Raw genomic sequence first — 23,774 nt, 5'->3', positions numbered from 1 at the left:
ATCCTGACAAAAGCCTTTACAAACTCACTCAAACCGCCCAGCATGACATCTTACTGCGCTGACACACACTACACGCTCCACCGCACGCTTCACTCGCTCATCACACGTAACACGTAAAGATGCATGTTATGAGGAGGGCTGACAAAAGATTAAATATTCCCTTTGTGACGGAAAATCCCAAGAGATTCAGACGCTTCAGAAGTTAACATATACAATGAAGATTATACTCAAACAACTAAATTACTATGGCATTACCATGCAACAGTGAATGATTCTTTTAAACGATTCATTCAATCACTAGGAAGTATAACCTGTATACAACCTGTATAGTATACAATATTCGACAACAAACACATTCTGGAAACTTGATGTTGATGAACTAGTTATAAATGTTACCATTTTAGCATGACACCTCCTGGTAAAGAAAGTTTTCATTTGTAAATTAATTTATGAGTGACTGCTTTAAAGATGCAATTTGTATTATCTAGATGGCGCCAGATCAAATCAATAACAATGATGTTGTTTACTGACGCTCTGAAGCAGCGTGGAATTATGGGATTTGTAGTCTTTAACTCAACCGCTGATGGCCATCAATCAGACGCGAACGAGAAATCACGTTGACGGATAAGGTAATCAAGTCTTATAAATGTTGCGTTTGATGACATAGTTTATTTCATTATGTAAATTTATATGTGATGTTCAAAACAAAATTGTTAGTCATAGATGTTACACTATTAGTCCAAATTCGATGGTTAACACAGCACAGAATTAAGTTTTCAATTTACAATCTACAATGATTTTTCACATAATGTACTGACAGTACAAATCTTATTGTGAAGTGTCTTAAAATGACCATTTATATTGCTGTACAATACCTTTTGATGTGCATATCGTCCGCTGATTACAATCTACACACTAATGTTGTGATCAATATAATAGCATACGTTTTTTGAAGGGTTACGAATCAAAACAACTCACCCATCGCGTAAAACACAAGAAGGATCAGAATATCGGTCTAGTTAAATGTTGTCGCGAAGCTCTCTCAATCCAGATAATGCAACAACAAATTTATCCTCTCTCGTTTTGTTCCAAACTCTTCTTGGGTCGTTTGGTTGGCCCGTACGCTTACGGGAGCTGTCTTTGCTGACACAATGAGCGGCAGACGGTAAAAAGTAATCCATAAGTAATCAGCTGGATAAAATACATAACACTGGCCTAGTGGTTTTTGGACATTTTACTGCAAATATTTTACAAATTGGCCCTTTAATGATTGTTGTTATTAAACTTTGATATTCTGGAGCACAGCATTTCTAACATTTCTGTTATGACGAATCACTTCTGTTGTACTTCATCTGCTAAATGAATCCATGTAGGCTAACTGCAATCCCTTGATATAATCACATCATGTCACATGCATACGGTCTTACCCCAATGCATCATGGGTAAGGTTGCAAAATTCCAGGAATTTTCATGGCTGGAAACTTTCCATGGGAATTGATGGGAATAAACTGAGAATTTGAAAAAATTGCAGCAGAGTTGTCTATAACAGGGAACTTAAATTCTCATCATTTTGTTTAAAACAACAAGTTTCAATGCACTTTCAAATGAATTTCCTCAGTCACATGCACACAGCACACTGCTTACTAGAATGATTTTTGAAAGATTTTTAATCAAATAAATCCAGGCTTGATGCACTCAAGTATCAGGATTATTTGAAGAATTAAAAGTAAAAAAAAACAGAATTACTAAAACAAAGAAAAATACACATAAACATTACTGTTTAAAAGTTTAGGGTAATTTTATCTTTCCTTTTAATGTCATTTTTTAAATTTGTATTACCTTGCATGCATGTCTGCTTATGACCAAACAAAATGTTTATTTATGTTTGTATATATATACATTTATATTTATATAAATTTCCCCAATTTCCAAACAATTTCCATAAATTCCTGTTAAGTTTCCAATTATTATATTTCCAATATTCCCCAGATTAAGTTCACCAGGAAATTTGCTGGAAACATTCCACCCCTTTTCAATCCTAATCATGGGTAACAAGAAAACAGTAATAGAGAAGCCAAACAATCTGATAGATGTATGTGTATTAACCAAGCAGAACATAGTATATTATTTTAATCCTGCAACCAAGTTAAAACAGAGCAGTGATACAGAAACACCACCAAACGCTTACGACAACCAATATAACAAAATGCATACAAATCAAAATGTATTGCATATTTCAGTAGATTCCTGCAGTAAATGAAAGAAATTTCAAGTCACGTTTACTGAATCAGAGGACACAGAATGAAGCGGGTTTGCTGTCTCTATGGTTTCAGAGATGGAGAGGACCCCAGACACCCTAGGCTGTCCTGAATGCTGCCTGAAGGACAGTTAAGAACGCTCTGATGAATATAGATGTTGTCCGCCTATTGAGATACTCGACTCTAGTACCACTAAACCACGAATCAAAACCTTAACGTCACCCCGAAATGTGGAAAACATACACAAACACATACAGATGTAAAAAATAATACATGTACACATAATAAATATACAGTATAAAAACATGAATTGGATTATGTGATCAAGACAACATATGACTTTTTGAGAAGAGTGAATATTAGTTTTATAAGCAGACTGGTGTATGACTGGTGAATGAAGTTACGGCAAAAGCAACACAACAATACAGAATCCAAAACATCACTTTCTTCTCTTACTTCACACCTCAGATTATTTAGTGCAGATTTATAATAAAGTCACTCACCTGTGTAGAATGAAATTCTGGAAATATCTGTAAAGGAAAGAGAGACTAAAATTAGATGTCAGTGCATTTTATCATCTCAGCAAATTCAGCAGACCATGTGGTTTTATAGGTCAGCTGTGATGTCCTGCAGTGAACCCACGGGCCAGACCGCAGTGCCCCCTGTCTACAGTACAGAGCACTTCTTATCACGGATAAACCTGCAGTCAATAAACATACTACATACGTGTGTGATTTCTCCTTCCTGGAGTTGTTTTATTGCACATTATAAAAGAAGACATGAATGACGTCAAATAGAAGTAGGAACAGGACATCTGAAGCCAGCGCTGGGACTTTACACAGTGCACATGAACAGGAAGGAAACCTGTCATTCACTTACAAGGAAAAGCACCAACAACTATCAGCTGCATATACAGGGATCAATAAGCAAAGATAAATCACAGCCTCGCGATTACCATTTACATCTGTACCGGGTTGTTTAAAAATATCACAACCAGATGAGTGTTTACTCATAAACACTGAGCAGTCAACTCAACATGTTTTTCATCAATTCATTCTGGTCATATGTTTGAGGTTTTGCATTCATTCACACTGTCCTCAACATCTAGATATTTTGATAAATGATGGTAAGCACACAGCCAATGGTACCCATTGATTTCCATAGTAAGAAAGCAAATATTATGGAAGTCTTGTGATAAATGATGAAGAAGATATTTTGATAAATGATGGTAAGCACACACAGCTGATGGTACCCATTGAATTCCATCGTATTTTTTTCCTACTACTCAATGGTTACAATCAGCTGTGTGCTTACCATCATTCCTCAAAATATCTTCTTTTATGTTTATCAAAATAGTAAAAAACTGTTTAGAATAACATGAGGATGAAATGATGACAGAATTTTCGTGTTTCACTTTAAGCGATGATGGATATTTTGCCTATTTATTTACAATTAATTTGATATTATTTGTACCACAAAGTGAAAGTGCAGTAAATAGATGAAGTGGTCAACATGATGCTGTTGCAAACGGGTTTGAATGAGACGAACAGATGGGATGATAGAAGAGACACGAGTACAAAGAGACACAGATAAGCATTAACTGAATGTCCGGGTCATGGCACCAGATTCACAGATGGGCTCTCTAACATCTCTCTGCCAGCAGTTACGAGCTGCTTTAATAAGAGAGACCCATTACAAAGAAGAATTCACTTAGTACTAGGGATGTCCCGATCAGGTTTTTTTGCCCTCGAGTCTGAGTCCGAGTCATTTGATTTTGAGTATCTGCCGATACCGAGTCCCGATCCGATACTTTTATAATACATTAAAAAAAAGAATAAAGAAGAGCAAAAAACAGAACCAGTCCAGGATGTTCCTTATGTCATGCATTGCTGTTTCTGTGTAGAGTCAAAAGAGTCTAACTCTGTGCCAGCGCATAACTACAGATGTGTTAAAAAATAATGAATATATACCAGTGTTTCCCACAGGATTTTGAGAGACTGTGGTGGTGATGACGCCACCCACTAATTAGCATATATGTGACGTCATCATGTCGTGTTTCATTTGATCTCGTGTTGGCACCTGAAATATGTTTCACTTCTACTCTTTGATCTGTATCTGTTTTTGATCTGTATTATATGTCAAATTATATTTTAAGCCGAATTAAGCTTTTTTAAATAGTGAAATAAAAATGAAAATGGGAATCATGAAAATTCTATTTGTGGGGGCCAGTGTTGATTCTGTGGTGGGCCACCACAAATAAATCAATGTATGGGAAACACTGTATACTATATATGTTCAGGGGTTAAATTGGGGTTTGTTTTGTGGGGAGGCTCTGTTGGGAGGGAGGGTTCGAGGGGTAACATGTTTAATCCTGATGACAGCAAAGCACTGGGTGTGTTTCAATGACATTTTGTATCTCTGATAGGATTTTATAAGTTTCAGTTTTAAAGCTGTGCCACATGTTGACCCAAACTTTAAAACCTGAACTTTAAATTATGCAAATCTATGAGTCTGACACCCTATATGCATTTGGTGCACATGTCATTATGCACAATTGATCAAACTTTGAATGAAGTTATAAGACTTAACCTCCTTGACTCATTCTAGGCATAAGATAGGCTACCCAAAAAGACTTGATTAACAAGAAAAACAACATACTGATTCAGCAATATATCTTATAAATTAGCCATAGAGATTCCCTAAGCTGGTCAGCAGTTAGTTATAAAATACCTATAGTTAGGTCGTGATTCATTTGTATAATCAAAATACATTATTTTATTAAACTATACAATCAGTTGTATCCAGTTATCTAGTTAACATTTTGTAATGAGATGAGTGACATGGCTATACATACTTTAATACTTTGTTTCTAGACTTCTATTAAGTTTTTTCGACCATTCTTACCTCTCTCTCTCTCTCTCCATCTCTCTCTCTCTCTCTCTCTCTCTCTCATCTCTACAGTAATGTCAAATGATCCTGCGCGAATGCGCGTTCTTGAGGTTCTGAGTGAGACGCGGAACTGTGTCTGAGCACATGTTGACAATAACGATCAACGCGTCGTTTAAATGAGCGGTAAAAACGCGGTTTTGTCTTGGGTTCCTTGCACGCACGAGTGTGAAGCATGAAAGCACGTCAATAGGCTTGTTCGACTTCATGCGGCGCCGCAACAATCGACAGCCGGGTGACATCAAACTACCGCGAGAGTGATCCGCGAAATCATACGGAGGAGTTTGCTTTTAAATCGTTCTCGCAGAACTTTGACGTCATGCAGCACCACAAGAACCGGCAGCCGGATGAAGTCGAACAAGCCTATTCTCTTCAGTTCACACGCACCAGCGCAGCGCGTACACTGGCGCGGAGCAGAGCGAGAACTTAATGGATTTTAAACCCTGCATATGTATCCTAGTCCTGATCGGGAGGTAACGTCCGATTCCGATCGAGTCTGAAACCACGTGATCGGGGCCGATTTCCGATCACGTGATCGGATCGGGACATCCCTACTTAGTACCAGCTTTCTACGGCCTGATATTGGACCCTAATGGATGACAGGTTCAACTATGGAAAAGCTCTGGATATCCCAACCCTATGCCTCTCTTCTGTATGCCTCATATTATACACTTCAATTACACATAGACTGCAAATAATCAATATTATTATGTGGTTCATCAAATCTGATGTGTGTCCAGAGATTAAAGGATTAATGTGGCTCTTCATACACACTGGCGAGGTAGAGACAGACATCATTAATAGATTCTCAGTTCACACTTCTCAATGTGCAATCTATTTGATATTCACCAGTTGATGATTCAGACACCATATCATTTCACACATTGAGGATAAAGAGAAAAGACAGTGATAAAGGCTGTGTGTGTCGGACACCTGCCCTTCAAGCTGTCATCTTCTGTCTCTGATCTGAACACATACTGCATTTCAGATTGATTGCTTATGTGAAAATAGAGACAATGAAGCTGTTAAACCAGAAAACGTATTCATTTAGATCTGGAAAGCTACAGTCACATTCAGATAGTGGACTCGTGTATAGTAAGCTATCTTACGGCTTTATAATGTGAAATACAGCAAAAACATCATATAGACAATTATTATGGTGCTTTAACAATCTAGATTTCTACTTCTGGACCTGCTTACATCATCTTTTAAAAGCGGCTTGTAATCAATATCTCCATTTACATTAAACACTTGGCAAAACAATTCAAGGTACATACTGATCCGGAACAGATTAAACCACAGAGGTAGTAAAATATTGTGATATGGAGCCGTTGTCCTCCATCACGCTGCTAAAAGCGTTGCATTTTCAATAACGCACGACACATCTTGACATGGGAATAACAGATCTGTCTGCTTACATTGTGGACGCGAATGCATGTATGGAGAAAAGTGGAATCTATGCGTTTTTCCTGCTTGCACGTCCGTGGGTCATATCAAATCTGAATTGGAATTGAGTCACTTCAAACAGGCAGTGTAAATCAGCCTAAATCTAAGACATTAGGCCTTATTTTAACAATCTTAGCGCATGGTGTGAAGCACATGGCACAGGCGCACTTCTTAAAGCATTTCTGAATCCACTTTTGCTAGTTTAACGATGGAAGAAACGGTCAGGTGCATGGTCCTACAAGGTTGTTCCTATTCTCTTAATGAGTCATGGGTGTGTTTTGGGCGTAACGTGCAATAAACCAATGAGAGTCTCATCTGACATTCCCTTTAAAAGCCAGTTGTGCTCGCACTAAAGCGGATTCTCTATTTACATGTCAGAATTAACAAGAGCAAAGACTGAACGCTTCTCCAAAAAGGAAATGGACCTGCACACAATATTAAAGAGTAACTAAACCCCAAACCAACTTTTTTAAGTTAATGATCTGTAAGAATGATGCTTTATTAGTGCTGTTCATTGATTTTAGTAAGTTTTTTGACATTTGGATAAAGTGTTTCAATACTACAATATATGGTGTAAAAACGTCTGAGTGCTGCCCTCTTGAGGTTGAACGGTGGCTACTGCAGTTGAATTTTCCTATTGGATGTTGGGTCCAAGAAATGACTCGTGACGTAACCAGGTTCAAGTTCACCACGCCCTTGTTACGATCTCACCACACACTTAGTTCGTCCCCTCTATCTCCGTTGGGATCTGCCCACTTTTCTTGCATTTTTCAAATATTGCAGTGGGTGGAGTCAGGCTCTGACCAGGGGTTTAGTTACGCTTTAATAATTTTAATCCTTTCATTTTCAATTCTGGCATGTTTGGTCAATGGCACAATCGTTTTCAGTTAAATACACCACGTTTTCAGACCAAACACATCCATGGGTGAACAGGTGAGCATAAATGGATTTGCTATTTAAACAATGTAGCACTAGCTGTAAAAATTATAGCTGCGTCGGTTTGAAACTAGCCAACATACTTGAGTAATATGCCTGCCGTTGCATTGTACCGATTTTATGAACAGGAGACGGAGTTTGAATCTTTAAGAACCTATAATAATACAAAACATCTGTGTATTAAACCTGCTGAAAGCTCCTGACACGACTGTGATTTCATTAGAGTAAGAGGTTGTGTTTTAAAGGACAGACGACGGCTGTGATTACTGAAGGTCAGAATGATGGAGTAATGTCTGAAGGAAAGTAAAAACAAACAGAAGTAATGTCAGGTATGACAGCGTGTATAGCACACCTGTTCTAGTGTCGCTCTGTTTCATATAGCGTGTGGTTTTAATGTGCAGACCTTATACTGTGCATTTATTTACTTTCACTTTTTAGTAAATATTATGGAAGTCAAAATAATTCTTAAATAAGACATTTATTCTGTAATTTTACTACAGGAATTATTGTATAAATTACATAGTGCATGTTTGATTTCAGACGATGACATGTTTTTCCTGTGGCAGCTACCGTAGCTTCTCTATGCATTTCGAAAGGGAGGTGTGAGCTGTGGACTGAGCCGTTGGTTGCAATTCACAATCTCCCTGCTAGATGCTGCTAAAGATCTACACACAACACCTTTAAACATTAGGCTTTTATATTGTGTGAACGAGTTTGTGGCTTTTTAAGTAGCGCTGTCAAATAGAGGAGAAACTATGTAGCATTTTAAATAAGTTTTAAAGAATGCATCATGTTTTCAAATGACAAATAAAAATCAATACTGATAAAAATGCAGGACATTTTTCCTAATATGCGACCTACGGAACAAAGGTTTAAAATGCTATGCGGTACAATGTAACGCCGGACGGGTGGTCATCCTAGCTGTATCACCTCATCTATCTTCATTTTGTATTGGTGTCTAAAAAATAGGGGATATTGAATGCACTCTTCAGTCCCATATTGCTTTGCAATAAAATGTGTATGTAAAATGTTGCAAATAGGGGTGGGAATCGCTTGGACCCTCATGAATCGATTCAGAATCGATTCTTAGGGTCCCGATTCGATTCAGAATCGATTCTTGACGTACTAATTTGCATATCTGTGACGTCATTACGTCGCATTTGCTTTCAAAGCCAGGTTAATGTTTGCGCTTTTGCTAGTCTCTGAACTGTCATATACTGTACTTTAATGCAACTAGGGATAAATAATGTCATTCTTATATACATACATGTGTTGTTTCTGTTGTAAGACATTAAAACCAGTAAAAATATTAATTTAACGTGACATATTAATTCTATATGTTAACCGGCATTAACTTCCACGAACGTTAAGCGTCTGATCATCATCATTATACACAGTGATTGGCAGTATTACTGTATTTATATAATGCAGCGCACCCAGCGACTGAATAACAAACTATGTGCATATTTTTACAGAAGTATATTCATGTTATATCTAAACAGTCTGCGGATGGTTTAGGGCAGGGGTGTACAATACGTCGATCGCAAAGGCAATGCCGGTAGATCGCACAACTGCTGCTCCACGCGCAAAATTGTCATTATGGTCTTTTGGAGTAATTGTGAAACATGCAGGTCTTTTTGAGTTGCTGCGCCTTTCTTCTCAAATGTGTTTTGCCATGCGACTGCAGCTCAGTCGTCTTTAACTTCCAAAATTCACATGGATGCGCATTCTTGCCTCACGCAGTTCCTGATTCACACGCACGGTGTGTGTGAGCGAGCAAACGAGAGGGAGAGAGAGGCAGCGTAGCGCTGATTTGTATGCTTCTGATACTGTTTGTTTCACTAAACCGCATCTCCGCTATTTTAAGGAGTACTCGACATGTACTCAAGGATTTTTTTTAAAACTCCTCAAAAAGAATAGAGTAATGGTGACAGCCCTAAATTCAGTGTAGAGATATATGCAGTATAGTCCTACAAGCATTTAAAGTGTTCTTTCTCTTCTGCTCTTGTAAGCTCGGCTATGCGCTCTTGCAGGGCGCGCTCTCTTAAGTTGTCCGTGTGCATCACCGCTCCCCCAGTTGAGTTCCGCCTTTTGGTTCTGATAACGTGACGTTATTTTGTAAACTAACATTTAAGAATCGATTCTTGACATTTGTGAATCGATTCAGAATCGGCCCACGTCCGAATCGCGATTCATCTAAGAATCGATTTTTTTGCCCACCCCTAGTTGCAAAGTCATGTACAAAACTCAAGAGAATACCCACAATGCACGGTAAAAGTCATGTATAATGAAATCTAGAAGTTGAAGATTTTAAACAATAGTTTCCAACAATGTTTACATCAATGTCACATGCACACACACGCGCACACACGCGCACACACGCACACACACAATTACACCTGTCAAACAAAATTAAGGCCAGAATTTAATCTCTTTACACAACTCAATCATGCATCAGTTCACACTCCAATTGTCCAATCAGAGGAGAGCAATAATTTATAATCCAAATATCAGAGTTATATTGCAACATGTACAAACAGATATACAGGAAACACACATGCATGCATGCACACTCATATCAATCTGCATATGACCTTAATATAACAACAACTTATGATGACAAAAATAACCACCATAAGTATGAAGTGTTGAACCTTATCATTAAAATTCATACAACATTCATACAATCTTTTGCTCGCTTTACACAAAACTTTTACATGAATATTTCATAAGGGTAAAAATAATGACACTGGCATTAAATATTAACCATCACTGATGATCAGTTGAGTCATGATGCAGGTGTACATTTAACATCATGATGTCATGTTTCTATTATTTATACACATTTATGAATATTATATATTTATATATCTGTGCAGGTCTGACACTGTCAGCATTCGCCTGTAATACTAAATACAGCAAAACTTCCACAAATGACCCAAGAATAAATAAAGTGTCTTTCAGATTCAAAGTGTTATTAAATATAACAAACTAAATTTTAAAAAAAATAAATATAAAAATAAAATACACAACTATAAAAATCATCAATATCCTTCTGACAGATCTACCACCGGAGTACAAGTAACACTCTTTAGCAGTTTAACGGTGCAGTGCACTTTTGTTAATAAAAGCTAAATCTATGGAAATGTAATTATCCAGAATCTGTACAAACACAAGCCTCTCTATGTTAAACACACACACACACAAACACACACACACACACACACACACACACACACAAACATACAGAGAGAGAGAGTCAAGAGAAAAGGATTCGCTCAGAATAATGTGGCCGCTCCGAGCAGCAGGGAAAGCACTTACCATGGTAAAGTCCTTCCATTAAAAAACAAGAAGTCTAATCCACCTCAACAAACCGTAAAATACAGCTTTGTACACTGACACACTGACACAAACACACACATAAGTTAACAGGCACTCATAGTATACAACTGAAAGCGCTGAACAACAACGTCTCTCAGTAAATGAGTGTGTGTGCGTGTGCTGAACGGATGGATGTCTTTGTCTCTCACTCCGAGCTCAAGAGAGAAAAGATGAGACAGCTCGAGGGGGAGGGAGGGATGGAGAGAGAGAGAGTGGGGAGAGTGGGGGACAGTCAAGGAGAGTGAGAGAGCTTAAAAAAAGAGAAAGAGAGAGAGTAAAACACACACAAACACACACACGCACGCACACACGCACGCACGCACACATGTCACCAACAATAACCTCAGGAACCTGTCATTACCCTCTCAATGTGTGTGATGGGCAGCTGTGGCTCCGCCCCCATCCCTTCAGAGATCATAAAAACAAACTGTGTAAACAGCAGACTGACACTGACACACAGAGGATCTTCAACAATTCATTAACACCTGAGATTAAATTACCTCTGATTAGTGGTGGGAGATATTATGTAAAAATATTAATGTGATACTGAATAAATACTTTAAAGATATCTAGTCGCAAAGGTAGTTGCAGTACAACACATTTGTCACAGCCTTAACAGAAACAAAATAGACAAAAATCTACGAATTATAAATAAATAAAAAAATCACAATATTACATTTATTTAGGTAACAAAATATTAAGAAATAGCACGTTTCATCACTGCATCATGTTTCCATCCTAATGTTCTTGAGGATGGGGATTCATCTGCTCTTGTGTTTGACCCTGGTCTTGTGAGAACGAAAAGACTGATTCTCATACTCAAGGTCGTACGAGTGGCACGTCAAAACAGCTTTAAAATTCCTTGCACGAAACCTGAAGAGCGTAAAAAACTTAAAGCTGCTTAACTCACATACACATGAGATTAAAAATCCAGCCAGCGTCTTACATTCTGAACCTCTGTGACACACTTTCACCCTCCTCCTGTCAAATCCTGACTAACAACCTGAGACACATACTAAGACACAGAGAGAGAGAGACAGAGAGGGAGGAAGGGGAAGAGAGAGAGAGATAAAAAGAGAGTAAGAGCTGTAATGTACTGTGGGATCGGCTATGATTACGGTATTCCTGCTGCAACGTACTGTGGGAGGGGCTACAATTACAGTATTCCTGCTGTAACATACTGTGGGAGGGGCTACAATTACAGTATTCCTCCTGTAACATACCGTTGGGGGGGGCTACGATTACAGTATTCCTGCTGTAACATACTGTGGGAGGGGCTACGATTACAGTATTCCTCCTGTAACATACTGTGGGAGGGGCTACGATTACAGTATTCCTCCTGTAACATACCGTTGGGGGGGCTACGATTACAGTATTCCTCCTGTAACATACTGTGGGAAGGGCTATGATTACAGTATTCCTGCTGTAACATACTGTGGGAGGGGCTACAATTACAGTATTTCTGCTGTAACGTACTGTGAGAGGGGCTACAATTACAGTATTCCTGCTGTAACGTACTGTGGGAAGGGCTATGATTACAATATTCCTGCTGTAACGTACTGTGGGAAGGGCTATGATTACAATATTCCTGCTGTAACGTACTGTGGGAGGGGCTACAATTACAGTATTCCTGCTGTAACGTACTGTGGGAAGGGCTACAATTACAATATTCTTGCTGTAACGTACTGTGGGAAGGGCTATGATTACAATATTCTTGCTGTAACGTACTGTGGGAAGGGCTACGATTACAATATTCCCGCTGTAACGTACTGTGGGAGGGGCTACAATTACAGTATTCCTGCTGTAACGTCCTTTGGGAGGGGAAATTATTACAGCATTCCTGCTGTAATGTACAGTGGGAGGGACTACAATTACAATATTCCTGCTGTAATGTACAGTGGGAGGGGCTACAATTACAGTATTCCTGCTGTAGCATACTGTGGGAGGGGCTACTATTACAGTATTCCCGCTGTAACATACTGTGGGAGGGGCTACAATTACAGTATTCCTCCTGTAACATACCGTTGGGGGGGCTACGATTACAGTATTCCTCCTGTAACATACTGTGGGAGGGACTACAATTACAGTATTCCTCCTGTAACATACCGTTGGGGGGGCTACGATTACAGTATTCCTCCTGTAACATACTGTGGGAGGGGCTACGATTACAGTATTCCTCCTGTAACATACCGTTGGGGGGGCTACGATTACAGTATTCCTCCTGTAACATACTGTGGGAGGGGCTACATTTAAAGTATTCCTGCTGTAACATACTGTGTGAGGGGCTACATTTACAGTATTCCTGCTGTAACGTACTGTGTGAGGGGCTACAATTACAGTATTCCTGCTGTAATGTACTGTGTGAGGGGCTACAATTACAGTATTCCTGCTGTAACGTACTGTGGGAAGGGCTATGATTACAATATTCCTGCTGTAACGTACTGTGGGAGGGGCTACAATTACAGTATTCCTGCTGTAACGTACTGTGGGAAGGGCTATGATTACAATATTCTTGCTGTAACGTACTGTGGGAGGGGCTACAATTACAGTATTCCTGCTGTAACGTACTGTGGGAAGGGCTATGATTACAATATTCCTGCTGTAATGTACAGTGGGAGGGGCTACAATTACAGTATTCCTGCTGTAACATACTGTGGGAGGGGCTACAATTACAGTATTTCTGCTGTAACATACTGTGGGAGGGGCTACAATTACAGTATTCCTGCGGTAACGTCCTTTGGGAGGGGAAACTGTTACAATATTCCTGCTGTAACGTTCTGTGGGAAGGGCTATGATTACAATATTCCTGTTGTAATGTACAGTGGGAGGGGCTACAATTACAGTATTCCTGCTGTAATGTACAGTGGGAGGGACTATGATTACAATATTCCTGCCGTAACACACTGTATTATTACAGTATTCATGCTGTTTTACAGATGCTGTGATTCACAGCAGATTATTTGTAACAAATGAGTCCAGCATTCCGGGTTAAACACTGACACTGAGAGACAATGTCTCTCTCGCTTTCTGTCTGGCTTTTATCCCCCCTCTCTCTCGGTGATTCACATTTGACAATAATATAACCTAATTAAAAGCCATCAGATCCCCTCACCACCTCAACCCCAGGGTAGAATATGAGCTCAAGTGGGCTGGATGGGAGGTCAGAGTTGAAATGTTTGACCCTGTAGATCATTTCAGCAGACATCCTTCTCTGACATTTAAACCAGTGACTAATTATTACCTGAACATTATTCTGCACTGGTCTACAGCAGTCTTTCACTAAAACCCTTTAATCACAGACTTTATTTAAATATATATGACAAATACAACTCATAAACATCAATACAAACATATTTGTCAGTCTTAATCAATCAAATCTTTCAAACGTGACCGTGTCCATTCTCTCGCCGTCACCACTGCATTTTGAGGATACAAATGTGTGTTAATGCATGTGTGTGTGTGTGTGTGTATTGCAGTCCAGCTGAAGTCTTGTGAACACAGTGATGAACTATGAGCTCATTTCCTTCAATTGTGAAAGGAGCAGCTAGAAGGATCAGAGTTTTACCACTACAGCTAGTGAACAACTAAAATGCTTTAAACAAACCAAACCACAATCTCAACACTAATAACACACAAACACCAAAAAGAAAGAGAAATCAGAGTGGATAAGAGAGGATTGCTTATAATTGACTTTATATACAGCACTTTATATACAACACGTTGCGTGAGTGATTTACATGATAAGTCAATGCAAAGATGCAAAAGATATCCTGTGACGCGATTTGTGTGAATGTGGAGGCACCAATGTCGCGATTCGGGCATTTGACGTGCGTAACGCATGATTTGCTTGAAACGCACGAGTTGAAAATTGTGAACTTTGGTGGATATTCGTGCCGCATTAATCAATCAGGAGCTTGCTCTAGTAGTGACGCGATTTTGAAGTAGCGATCTGAGGCAGAAATAGATTTAACCACACATATTGAGACTACAAGCTGGCTAAAGCTGGCAAATTGAGGAAATTCGCATCTGAATTTCACGAGTGAATAAAGTGAGTTAAATCAAAATGTTCAAGCGTCCAACTACGCACCAACATCGCGATTTATTTGCTTCATTTGCGTCTGGTGTGAACGCACATTCAGACGATCGATGTGTGTTGCAAAGCCTGCCAAAGAAGCTACTTAGCTAATGAATACATAAACAACACAGCATGTGTGTGCTTACTATAATTAATCAAATCACAAATATTTCTAAAAAAAGCTTAACAGAGATCCAAAGATATCTTGCAGTATAAAGAGGACAGACCAGAATGGCAAATAAACCCAGATGAAAGGGAAAGAGAGAGGCATTAATCAATGAAGGAATCAGAGAGACATCAGAAGATTTCAGAAGATCCAGTGGATCATCTTATCTCCTCAAACACCTGCTAAAATCCATAGACACAAACATCATCTAGCAGAATGAGACCAGAAGAGTTTAGTTTGGTACACAAACCAGAGCTGGAAATATAAATGAAAAGATAGGTGATTGCGGTATTAAAACATTCTCATATGCTTTTTTATTTTAGTAGATTCTTGTGTGGGGTTTAAATGGCAAAATAAAATGACTCAGAAGTTGAAAAGAGCATCTGACTGTTTTAATGTTAAATACTGGAGCTTCTGGGTACATGTAAGCGAGTCCCAACAGGCCTGAGCATTTATTCACCTGTGACATGCCTGTGACAGCACCATCCACACCTCTTAAAGACCGACCATGAAATTATAAACTTTTTCAACTCAAAAACCGACCAGAAGAAACATCAGGACCATGTCATAGAGAAAAGACATCTTACACAGGGTCAGATGTAAACCCTAACAGATAGACACATGATCCAAAGTGTTCCAAAACGCAGTGTTATAAAGAAAGACAATACAACCACTTTTAGCATTAAAGGAACATCCACTTTTTTAAAAATATGCTCATTTTCCAGCTCCGCTAGAGTTAAACATTTGATTTTTACAGTTTTGGAATCCATTCAGATGATCTCCGGGTCTGGCACTAGCACTTTTAGCAAAGCTTAGCACAATCCATTGAATCGGATTAGACCATTAGCATCACGCTCAGAAATAACCAGAGTGTTAATATTTTTCCTATTTAAAACTTGCAGACAGATATGGCTAGGAACTATACTCTCATTCTGGCGTAATAATCAAGGACTTTGCGGCCGTAACATGGCTGCAGCAGGTGTAGTGATATTATGCACTGCCCGAAAATAGTCCCCTGCCATTGGAAAGTAACCAAGGGAACTATTTTCGGGCAGTGCATAATATCACTACGCCTGCTGCAGCCATGTTACGGCCGCAAAGTCCTTGATTATTACGCCAGAATGAGAGTATAGTTCCTAGCCATATCTGCCTAGAAAATCGCAACTTCTAATTTTCTGTCTGTCTTAGTACACTTAGTAACTACAGAAGAGTCAAGTTTTAAATAGGAAAAATATCGAAACTCTTTGGTTATTTTTTAGCGCAATGCTAATGGTCTAATCAGATTCAATGGATTGTGCTAAGCTATGCTAAAAGTGTTAGCGTCAGACCGAGAGATCAGCTGAATGGATTTCAAAATGGTAAGAATCAAATGTTTAACTCTAGGGGAGCTGGAAAATGAGCATATTTTCAAAAAAGTGGAGTGTCCCTTTAAATACCGTATCCCACAATGCACTCAAATTAACCTTCTACATGCAACATCTGTTCTTGATTCACAGCATGCAATAGTCGTCATTCATTTTACCATCTAGGTTAACTACAGACCCGATATAGTCCAGCTATGATTAACACGCTTCTAGACAAAATTAACTTGAATTTGGTTACATGGAGTTTTTCCCTAAATAGCAAAGAATACAAAGGCAACAGTGATTACAAGGTGTTTGGTTTAATTTATTGATTTATTTTATTTTCAGGCTAAGGTTAGACGTCTATTAAATATTCATTGATAGCCCAAACTGTGCCTTGTTTTAGCCTACACCTGGCTGTGTTTGGATGCCTATAAGACATCTTTTAATCTAAAAATTGTTTGCTGTGTTGTTTGTATGTGACTTCCTGTCCTGTGGCACACAGTTATGTGTTAATGACCTCTGGGTGTTGAGGAAAACCGGCCACAGCTTTTGAGCTAAAGCCTAAAGAAACTGGAAACAACTCAAAGCTGATTTCCTGTGGAGAGGTCTTAACACCACACCAGCACAACACGAACACACAGAAAAACCTTCAAACTTCAGTATGAGTTCAGCTCTTGTACAAAGACCTCAGTCATTTCAGCATTTTCAGATCCCTTTGGTTTATTTGAACGGATCCAAACCAATATCAGCCAGGATTAACATCTCTGAATTAAAGAAAACCGTTCAGCATGGCCAGAGTTGGGCAAGACTCACAGAAACGTTCATTCTGCTGGAAGAAAACAAACATGCTGAAAACTGGAGCACCAAACACAGAAGAAACTCACTCCAGAGGACTCTTATAAAGCAAGACTTGTGTAAGATGTTTGTTGTAAATGTAAGTGGCATCACCTCTGCTGGGTTATTCAGATGGTTTCTGAATGGGCCATTGAGATGTGTGGAAAGTACAGTGGCACCATCTCTCATTCTGAATAGATCTACTGTTCAGCCCCTGACAGCACAGATTACACATGGACAGGTTCTGGATCTGTCATTAAAATAAACATGAGTTTGGCAGTAATCAGTACTGATACAGGGTTTCTGCAGGGATGGGATCATCAAGTTTAATTTGATGCTTTTTAATGCCATTTAAAGGTGCTGTGTGGAGACTCTAGCAGCATTTATTGGCGAGATTGCGAATTGCAACCAACAGCTCAGTCCACAGCTCCCCCCTCCCTTTTGAAACGCATAAAAAAGCTACGGTAGTCGCCACAGGACAAACATGTCGTCGTCTGAGACAACATAATGATGAAACACTTTCTGTAGAACAGTTTGTCCATTACACTGTAGAAACATGACAGCGACTTCCATGTAAGATGATGGTGTTTGAAGATAGAAACAGCTCAGTCTAAGGTAATAAAAACATAGCGGTTCATTTTGTAAGGTCTTTTTACACCACTGATAATATATTTATGTAGATTATATTGCATTTCTGTCAAGAGATACTTATAAAAGTTACGCACTGCACCTTTAATGAATTTAATGCATCTCAATGCCGTGCGGAAACCCTGTGATATGTAAAAAGCATGACTGCTGCTGATGGCTGGTAAAATGAAAAATAAATTTTTTAAAGGATCAACCAATAATTTTAATAACTAAGGTTGATATCTATACAGAAAGGAGGCTGATATTCATTAAATAATGCATTCTACAAAATACTTGCAAAAGAAAATCGTACCCATTAACAATGCTGCCCAAGAGAGAGACTTTGGGATTCATCTGTCAGTTGTGTTCCAAACAGAAGAAAAAAAACTATATTTCTATTATCTTATTCCCCGCCAGCCTTTTTTAAAGTTGCCTGCCAGCAGTGATTTTCACAAAATGCTTTCAGGAAAATTTTCTTCTATAAAAATATATTTAAAATGAAAGAACAGACCCTCTGCTTTTAAACAAACAAACAAACAAACAAACAAACCAGAAAAAAGTTTCATTCTATCTTCACTCTTTTTATCACCTCTCAAATATGGGTAGGTTTTTTCAAAAATACCAAATTTTGAGCAAAAAGCTGAAATAATAGCATTTTTATAAAGGACTTTTGACAGAGATCAGAATCATAATCAAAACATACACAGAGTTTCAAATGTTGTTGAATAGCCGATGCTTTAGTTTTTATGAATTGGGTAAGAGCGGAATTATAGATTACCGTAAAAACTCATAAGGGAAGCGTCATTGGCAGGGAAATGTTCTCTCTTAATTGACAGAATAACTCCTCAATGGCGGGGAAAAAGTTAATATGTATTTAGGGATGTGGCGGTATGAAAATTTCATATCATGATTATAGTGACCAAAGTTATCTTGGTTATCAATATTATATTGGTTTTGTTAAAATGAGATGGAAATGTTAAAAAAACTGATACACACACTGAAAAAATTTGAACAAGTTTTATTTTTGAAAATCACAATTTAATATTTCATGTCCCTGAAATTATTTCTGTGGTAAAAAAAAATCAGCCTAATAAGTTTACCGTGAATGGATACAATACATTATCCCTTAAATGCCTTCTTGTGCAAAAAAACGATGTTGCATGTACGATGCGTCAAACTGATTCTGGCTGGACAGAATTTACTGCGAGTTTTCAAAATCACGGTAATCAACACGGTTGTAATGATAATTAAATTTTAAACGATAATACTAACTGTCAGGACATTTTAACGTGGTTAATCGTGAAATTGGTAATCGTCCGATCCCTACATAATTCACTCAAAAATCTGGCAAACAAACGATTTTGAAACAGACAATTTTAATGACCAAATATCTACAGATAAATTTTCAGTAATGTGTATTAATAAAATAATGTTGACTGATAATAATTCAAAATATGAATTGTGTTAAAAGACAACTGTTTGTAAAATACTCCACCAGAAGTTAATTTATCACAATACAAAAACGTTGTTCTCCTTTAACACACATACACAACTTCAACTTCTATCTGCCCAAAGGAACAAAGGCGTTTTCCTCTAAAATCCTGAGGGACGTTACAAGGTAGTAACATCCTGCTAAACCAATCTCGGTTAAACACTATACCATAATCACACACATGTATGCACACACAAACACACACTGAACTTCCTATCCCAGCTTCTCTTCCTGTGCAGCTAAAACAACAGAAAAACACACTTTCAAAAAGATGCATTCATCTACATTCAACATCTGCAGTCCTTCTGCAAATTATATTTTAGTAGTGTAGCAGAAAAAGACTGTAAGCACACTTTTAAGTAACAGATCAAATCCTTTTAACTGGCAGAGCATAGTGCTAAAAGTAATAGGTTCAATCCTCAGTGTATTCACAAATGATATAGTTTGAATGCATTGGATAAAAGGTGTCTGCTAATGCGTAAAATAACCTGGCCATCATTTACAGTGAAGAGCCGGGAGATTTAAGGTGGGTGGCTGTTCCCCTAACACCAGCTCTAAAAATACTCCAGTCATTTTCATCACCCTGGACACATGAAATACAGTATCACTGTCACACATCAGTATATCACAGACACATGCCCAAAGCTTAGGACTAAAATACATCCATGTTTTATTATAACTACTGGTGTTCATCACATCTACATTCATTATGAAGGTGCCAAAAAAAATCTCCTTTTACAACCCTAGGATTTGCTTTTATAATGAAATGGTCTATTATTACCTTATTTGAAAGAGTCATGAATAATAATGTTGAGCTCTGCTCTGATTGGCTGTTTCTCAGAGCAGCTCCTTCAGTAGCTCTGTGTGTATGTAAAGAGATCTTATGTTTGAGTCTGTATCGTTTGGAGATTGTTAATGGACGTTTCTGAGTGGTAAGTTTGTGTTTTTTTCAGTATGGACCTGCAAAACGTAACTGTAACGTCAATAGTAGAACTTTAGCCTAAACGCTAACATATAACATTAACTAGCATATAGGGCTAACTCAGCAGTCACAACTTTGTTTTTAGCATTGTAACAACATTGTAATTAATGTGTAATTTAATGTTGGGTCATACATCTCGACTATAACATCACAGTTGGTGTTATGTTGAGATTGGTCGGTTTTCCAGCGGTCTTTTGCTTGCACGTGGTTAACATAAGGAGGAAACAAGGTTCACGATATGTCATTACAATGTACGTACAAACTTTTATTATTCATCTATGCCTACATAAATACAGTTTTACATTCTACAGCACCTTTAAAGGAGTTGATCTGATAACTAGTCTCTTGACTTATTGAAAGATAATTTGGTGGGATTTACATGTAGTACTGAAGGTTTACCATACTCGTTAATGATGCTATTTACACTACATAACATTAACACCATTAATACTATAGTGCATGTAAACATCCATGATGTTAGGACGAGTAGTCGAGTACATGTTAAAACATGATATTAAACTGACACTTGTAAAAAAATGTATCACAGTACTACGTCAAAGCATTTCCTTATGTACTTTTTTTATAATACCACAGACCTGGCAAGTAGTTACTGTAGCTAACCTGAACAGTTTAGGTCAAGAAGACACTGATATTACCATTGTGCCATTTACCAATAACTGTATTACCTTTAAACATGTTTGAAAAGCATGGTAAAGGCGTGGTACGTGTTTGTAAACATGGTAACAGCATCATCCACATCAGAGATAAACGAAATGATTTTGATAAGTATGGATGTTTACACCTCACAATATAATATATTTACAAATGACTAACGTTATAGCCATTAAGAAATACCGTGATATTATTATTCTTCTTCTTTTTTTACCAATACTTCATTCCTGTGTGTACATCATTAAAGTAAACAAAGCCACTTTTTCATTCATCATAATGAGACTTTTATACTTATTATACAAAAAAACAGACATTAATTATTATAAAACACTTCAAAGTGTTGTGTTGTAAAAACAAAAACATGTAACTGAATTAAGTGTTAAACCGGTTTGTGGTAAAGTAATTTAATGTAAACAGCTGAGGTAAAAAACGACTCTTTCCGTTACAGAAGCTTTGATTCACCGTATCAATGCTTGAACGCACAATCTCTGCTCGATCCCGCACAAATCCCGCGAATATTCTGCCCGAATCCATCAGATTTAATCCAGTTTTCTTTATGAACGCATGGCAGCACACGAATCCTTACATTTACAGCTCACACTGACAGTTATAAATGTCGTGAATAAATGTGTGAAAGTGTTCGTGATCGCGACTCACCCGTGTGTCCTCAGATGTGATCGATCAATGATTATAATCCAGAGGTATTCAGATCCGATTTTCTCTTTTCTACAGTCGTTTATCTCTCATTCCAGCGTCTCGTTCCAACATGGCTGACGGGCAGAAACCAGCCCACCCAGTCCAATCCCACACACTCCTCCCAGTCGCCGATGGAACTGCTTGCGATCCCGCGGACACGGTTATAATGATTCATTTTCAGAACGATTCATGTATTCGGTTCGGACGGTTAAAGTGATTCACTGATTCATTTGATTAGTTTCTCAAATGTGTTCCTCATACAGCATTGAATTTTTAAGTACATTTTTTGTTTAAAACAAAATGTTGTGTACATGTGGAAAAAAAAACAGGAAAACACTCCACACTGACGTAAAACTCAAGAAACTCAATAAAAAGATTCGGTTCACAAGAACGACTCGTTGTTCGCGAATGACACATTCCACTACACTGCAGAAAACACGCCTGAATACAAAGAGTGACTATAACACACTCCCAATGTGTGTGCGTGCGTGCGCGTGTGTGCGCGTGAATTGACTGCTATAATACACATTAGACGTCTGATGGACGTGCAGATCATGTCTATATTACGTCCGTCGGTCCAAATTCTGGATGTCTACATCTATTTGGACATCTATTAATGACCCCACTTGGATGTCATTATGCAGTTTAAAATTTGAACGTCGGACTAAAAGGATTTCGTGGTGTTGCTGTTTGTTTCAACTTAATTTTTCTTAAGTTGACACAACTTGCAATTTCTGAATTTGTTCATTCAACTTAAAAATGTTTTACTGTTTCAACTACACTAGTTTTCACTCACTAAAATTGACCACATCTATATTTTATAACTCGAGCCAATAACATATATACGTTTTTTGTTAAAGAAAGTCCATCAAATTCAATTCTAGTCCAGTTTTGTTTTACGTTTGTTGGTTGTGTTAATGCTACACTTTATCATTTTCAAACTGTTGTTAAAACATTATTTCTGAATACTGTAAAATATTGCTGTTGAAAACTCTTTACTTATAAGGTTTAGATGTTGGTTTGTTTAATTTAAAGTCATCATTGTGGTGATCAGTGTTTGTTTTAGTAAGACTATTGACTCTGAGCTATTTAAATCGCATTTTTGTGGTAAAAAGAAGCCAACAATGTAATATTCACAGTGGTGGTTAGTATCTGATGCTTCAAGATCATCATCTAGTGAGTTGATTTATTCATTCACTCACTGTTTGATCAACCAAAAAGTATATTTTTCTGTTAGTGATGTGATACTACAGTAGGAGATCCACCAGAACTCACACGTATCACTTTATTATTCTGACAGATTTTAAGAAACCATTGTGCCATTTAGACACACAGACATCAAGAATCAGATTAATCTTAACAATGGTGAGAAAGAAAATAGTAAAAAAAGTTCATTTATTCACATCGCAGTGCATGCTGGGAGTCCTGGATGTGATTTGTAATTTGTTGACAGTGGTCCAATGAATGTCAGTACTGGATGTTCAGCAGACATTGAAAAAAAGACCTGGTGTCACAGTCTGCACCTTTAGAGGACCAAAATTGGACGTGCAAAAGATGTTGTTTGAACATCACTTTGTGCAGTGGGTAATATTAATTAAGTGATGTGTGAGTTTTTTTTTACACAACAACAACAACACATTACAGCAGTAATCCTACAGTCGTAAAAAAAGGAAAGAAAAAAAATAGAGAACAAAAATTGCAAATACAATGCCAGGAATACACAGAGGACAATAATGTTATTAAGAGATTCATTTCATCTGGAGTTTAACTGAATGAAGATTTTGATCAAATGTGAGATGTGTGGTACATTAAATGTAATGTGAAACTGTATACACTTAATAAAAGAGTGTTGTAATGTATCTACTGTATGTAATGTCTGCTGTCGAGGTCAGTGTTAGATGAATGAGAACATCTGTC

The 23,774-nt window shown here is 37.9% G+C and overlaps 1 protein-coding gene across 1 annotated transcript in view; it reads right to left on the bottom strand.

Annotated features, from left to right (window-relative positions):
- Positions 1-22,004, bottom strand: part of ptk2aa (protein tyrosine kinase 2aa) — a 60,506-nt gene extending 38,502 nt beyond the window's left edge. The window contains exons 1-2 of the mRNA XM_065284082.1: positions 21,819-22,004; positions 2,762-2,788 (exon numbers count right to left, since the gene is read on the bottom strand). The gene's annotated coding sequence lies outside the window, so the exon portion shown is untranslated. The remainder of the gene's footprint in view (positions 1-2,761; positions 2,789-21,818) is intronic.
- Positions 22,005-23,774: the final 1,770 nt, after the last annotated feature.

This window comes from Paramisgurnus dabryanus, chromosome 19 (assembly GCF_030506205.2).
Source record: "Paramisgurnus dabryanus chromosome 19, PD_genome_1.1, whole genome shotgun sequence".
Lineage (NCBI taxonomy): Eukaryota > Metazoa > Chordata > Actinopteri > Cypriniformes > Cobitidae > Paramisgurnus > Paramisgurnus dabryanus.
This window is presented reverse-complemented; position numbering and strand designations above follow the sequence as displayed.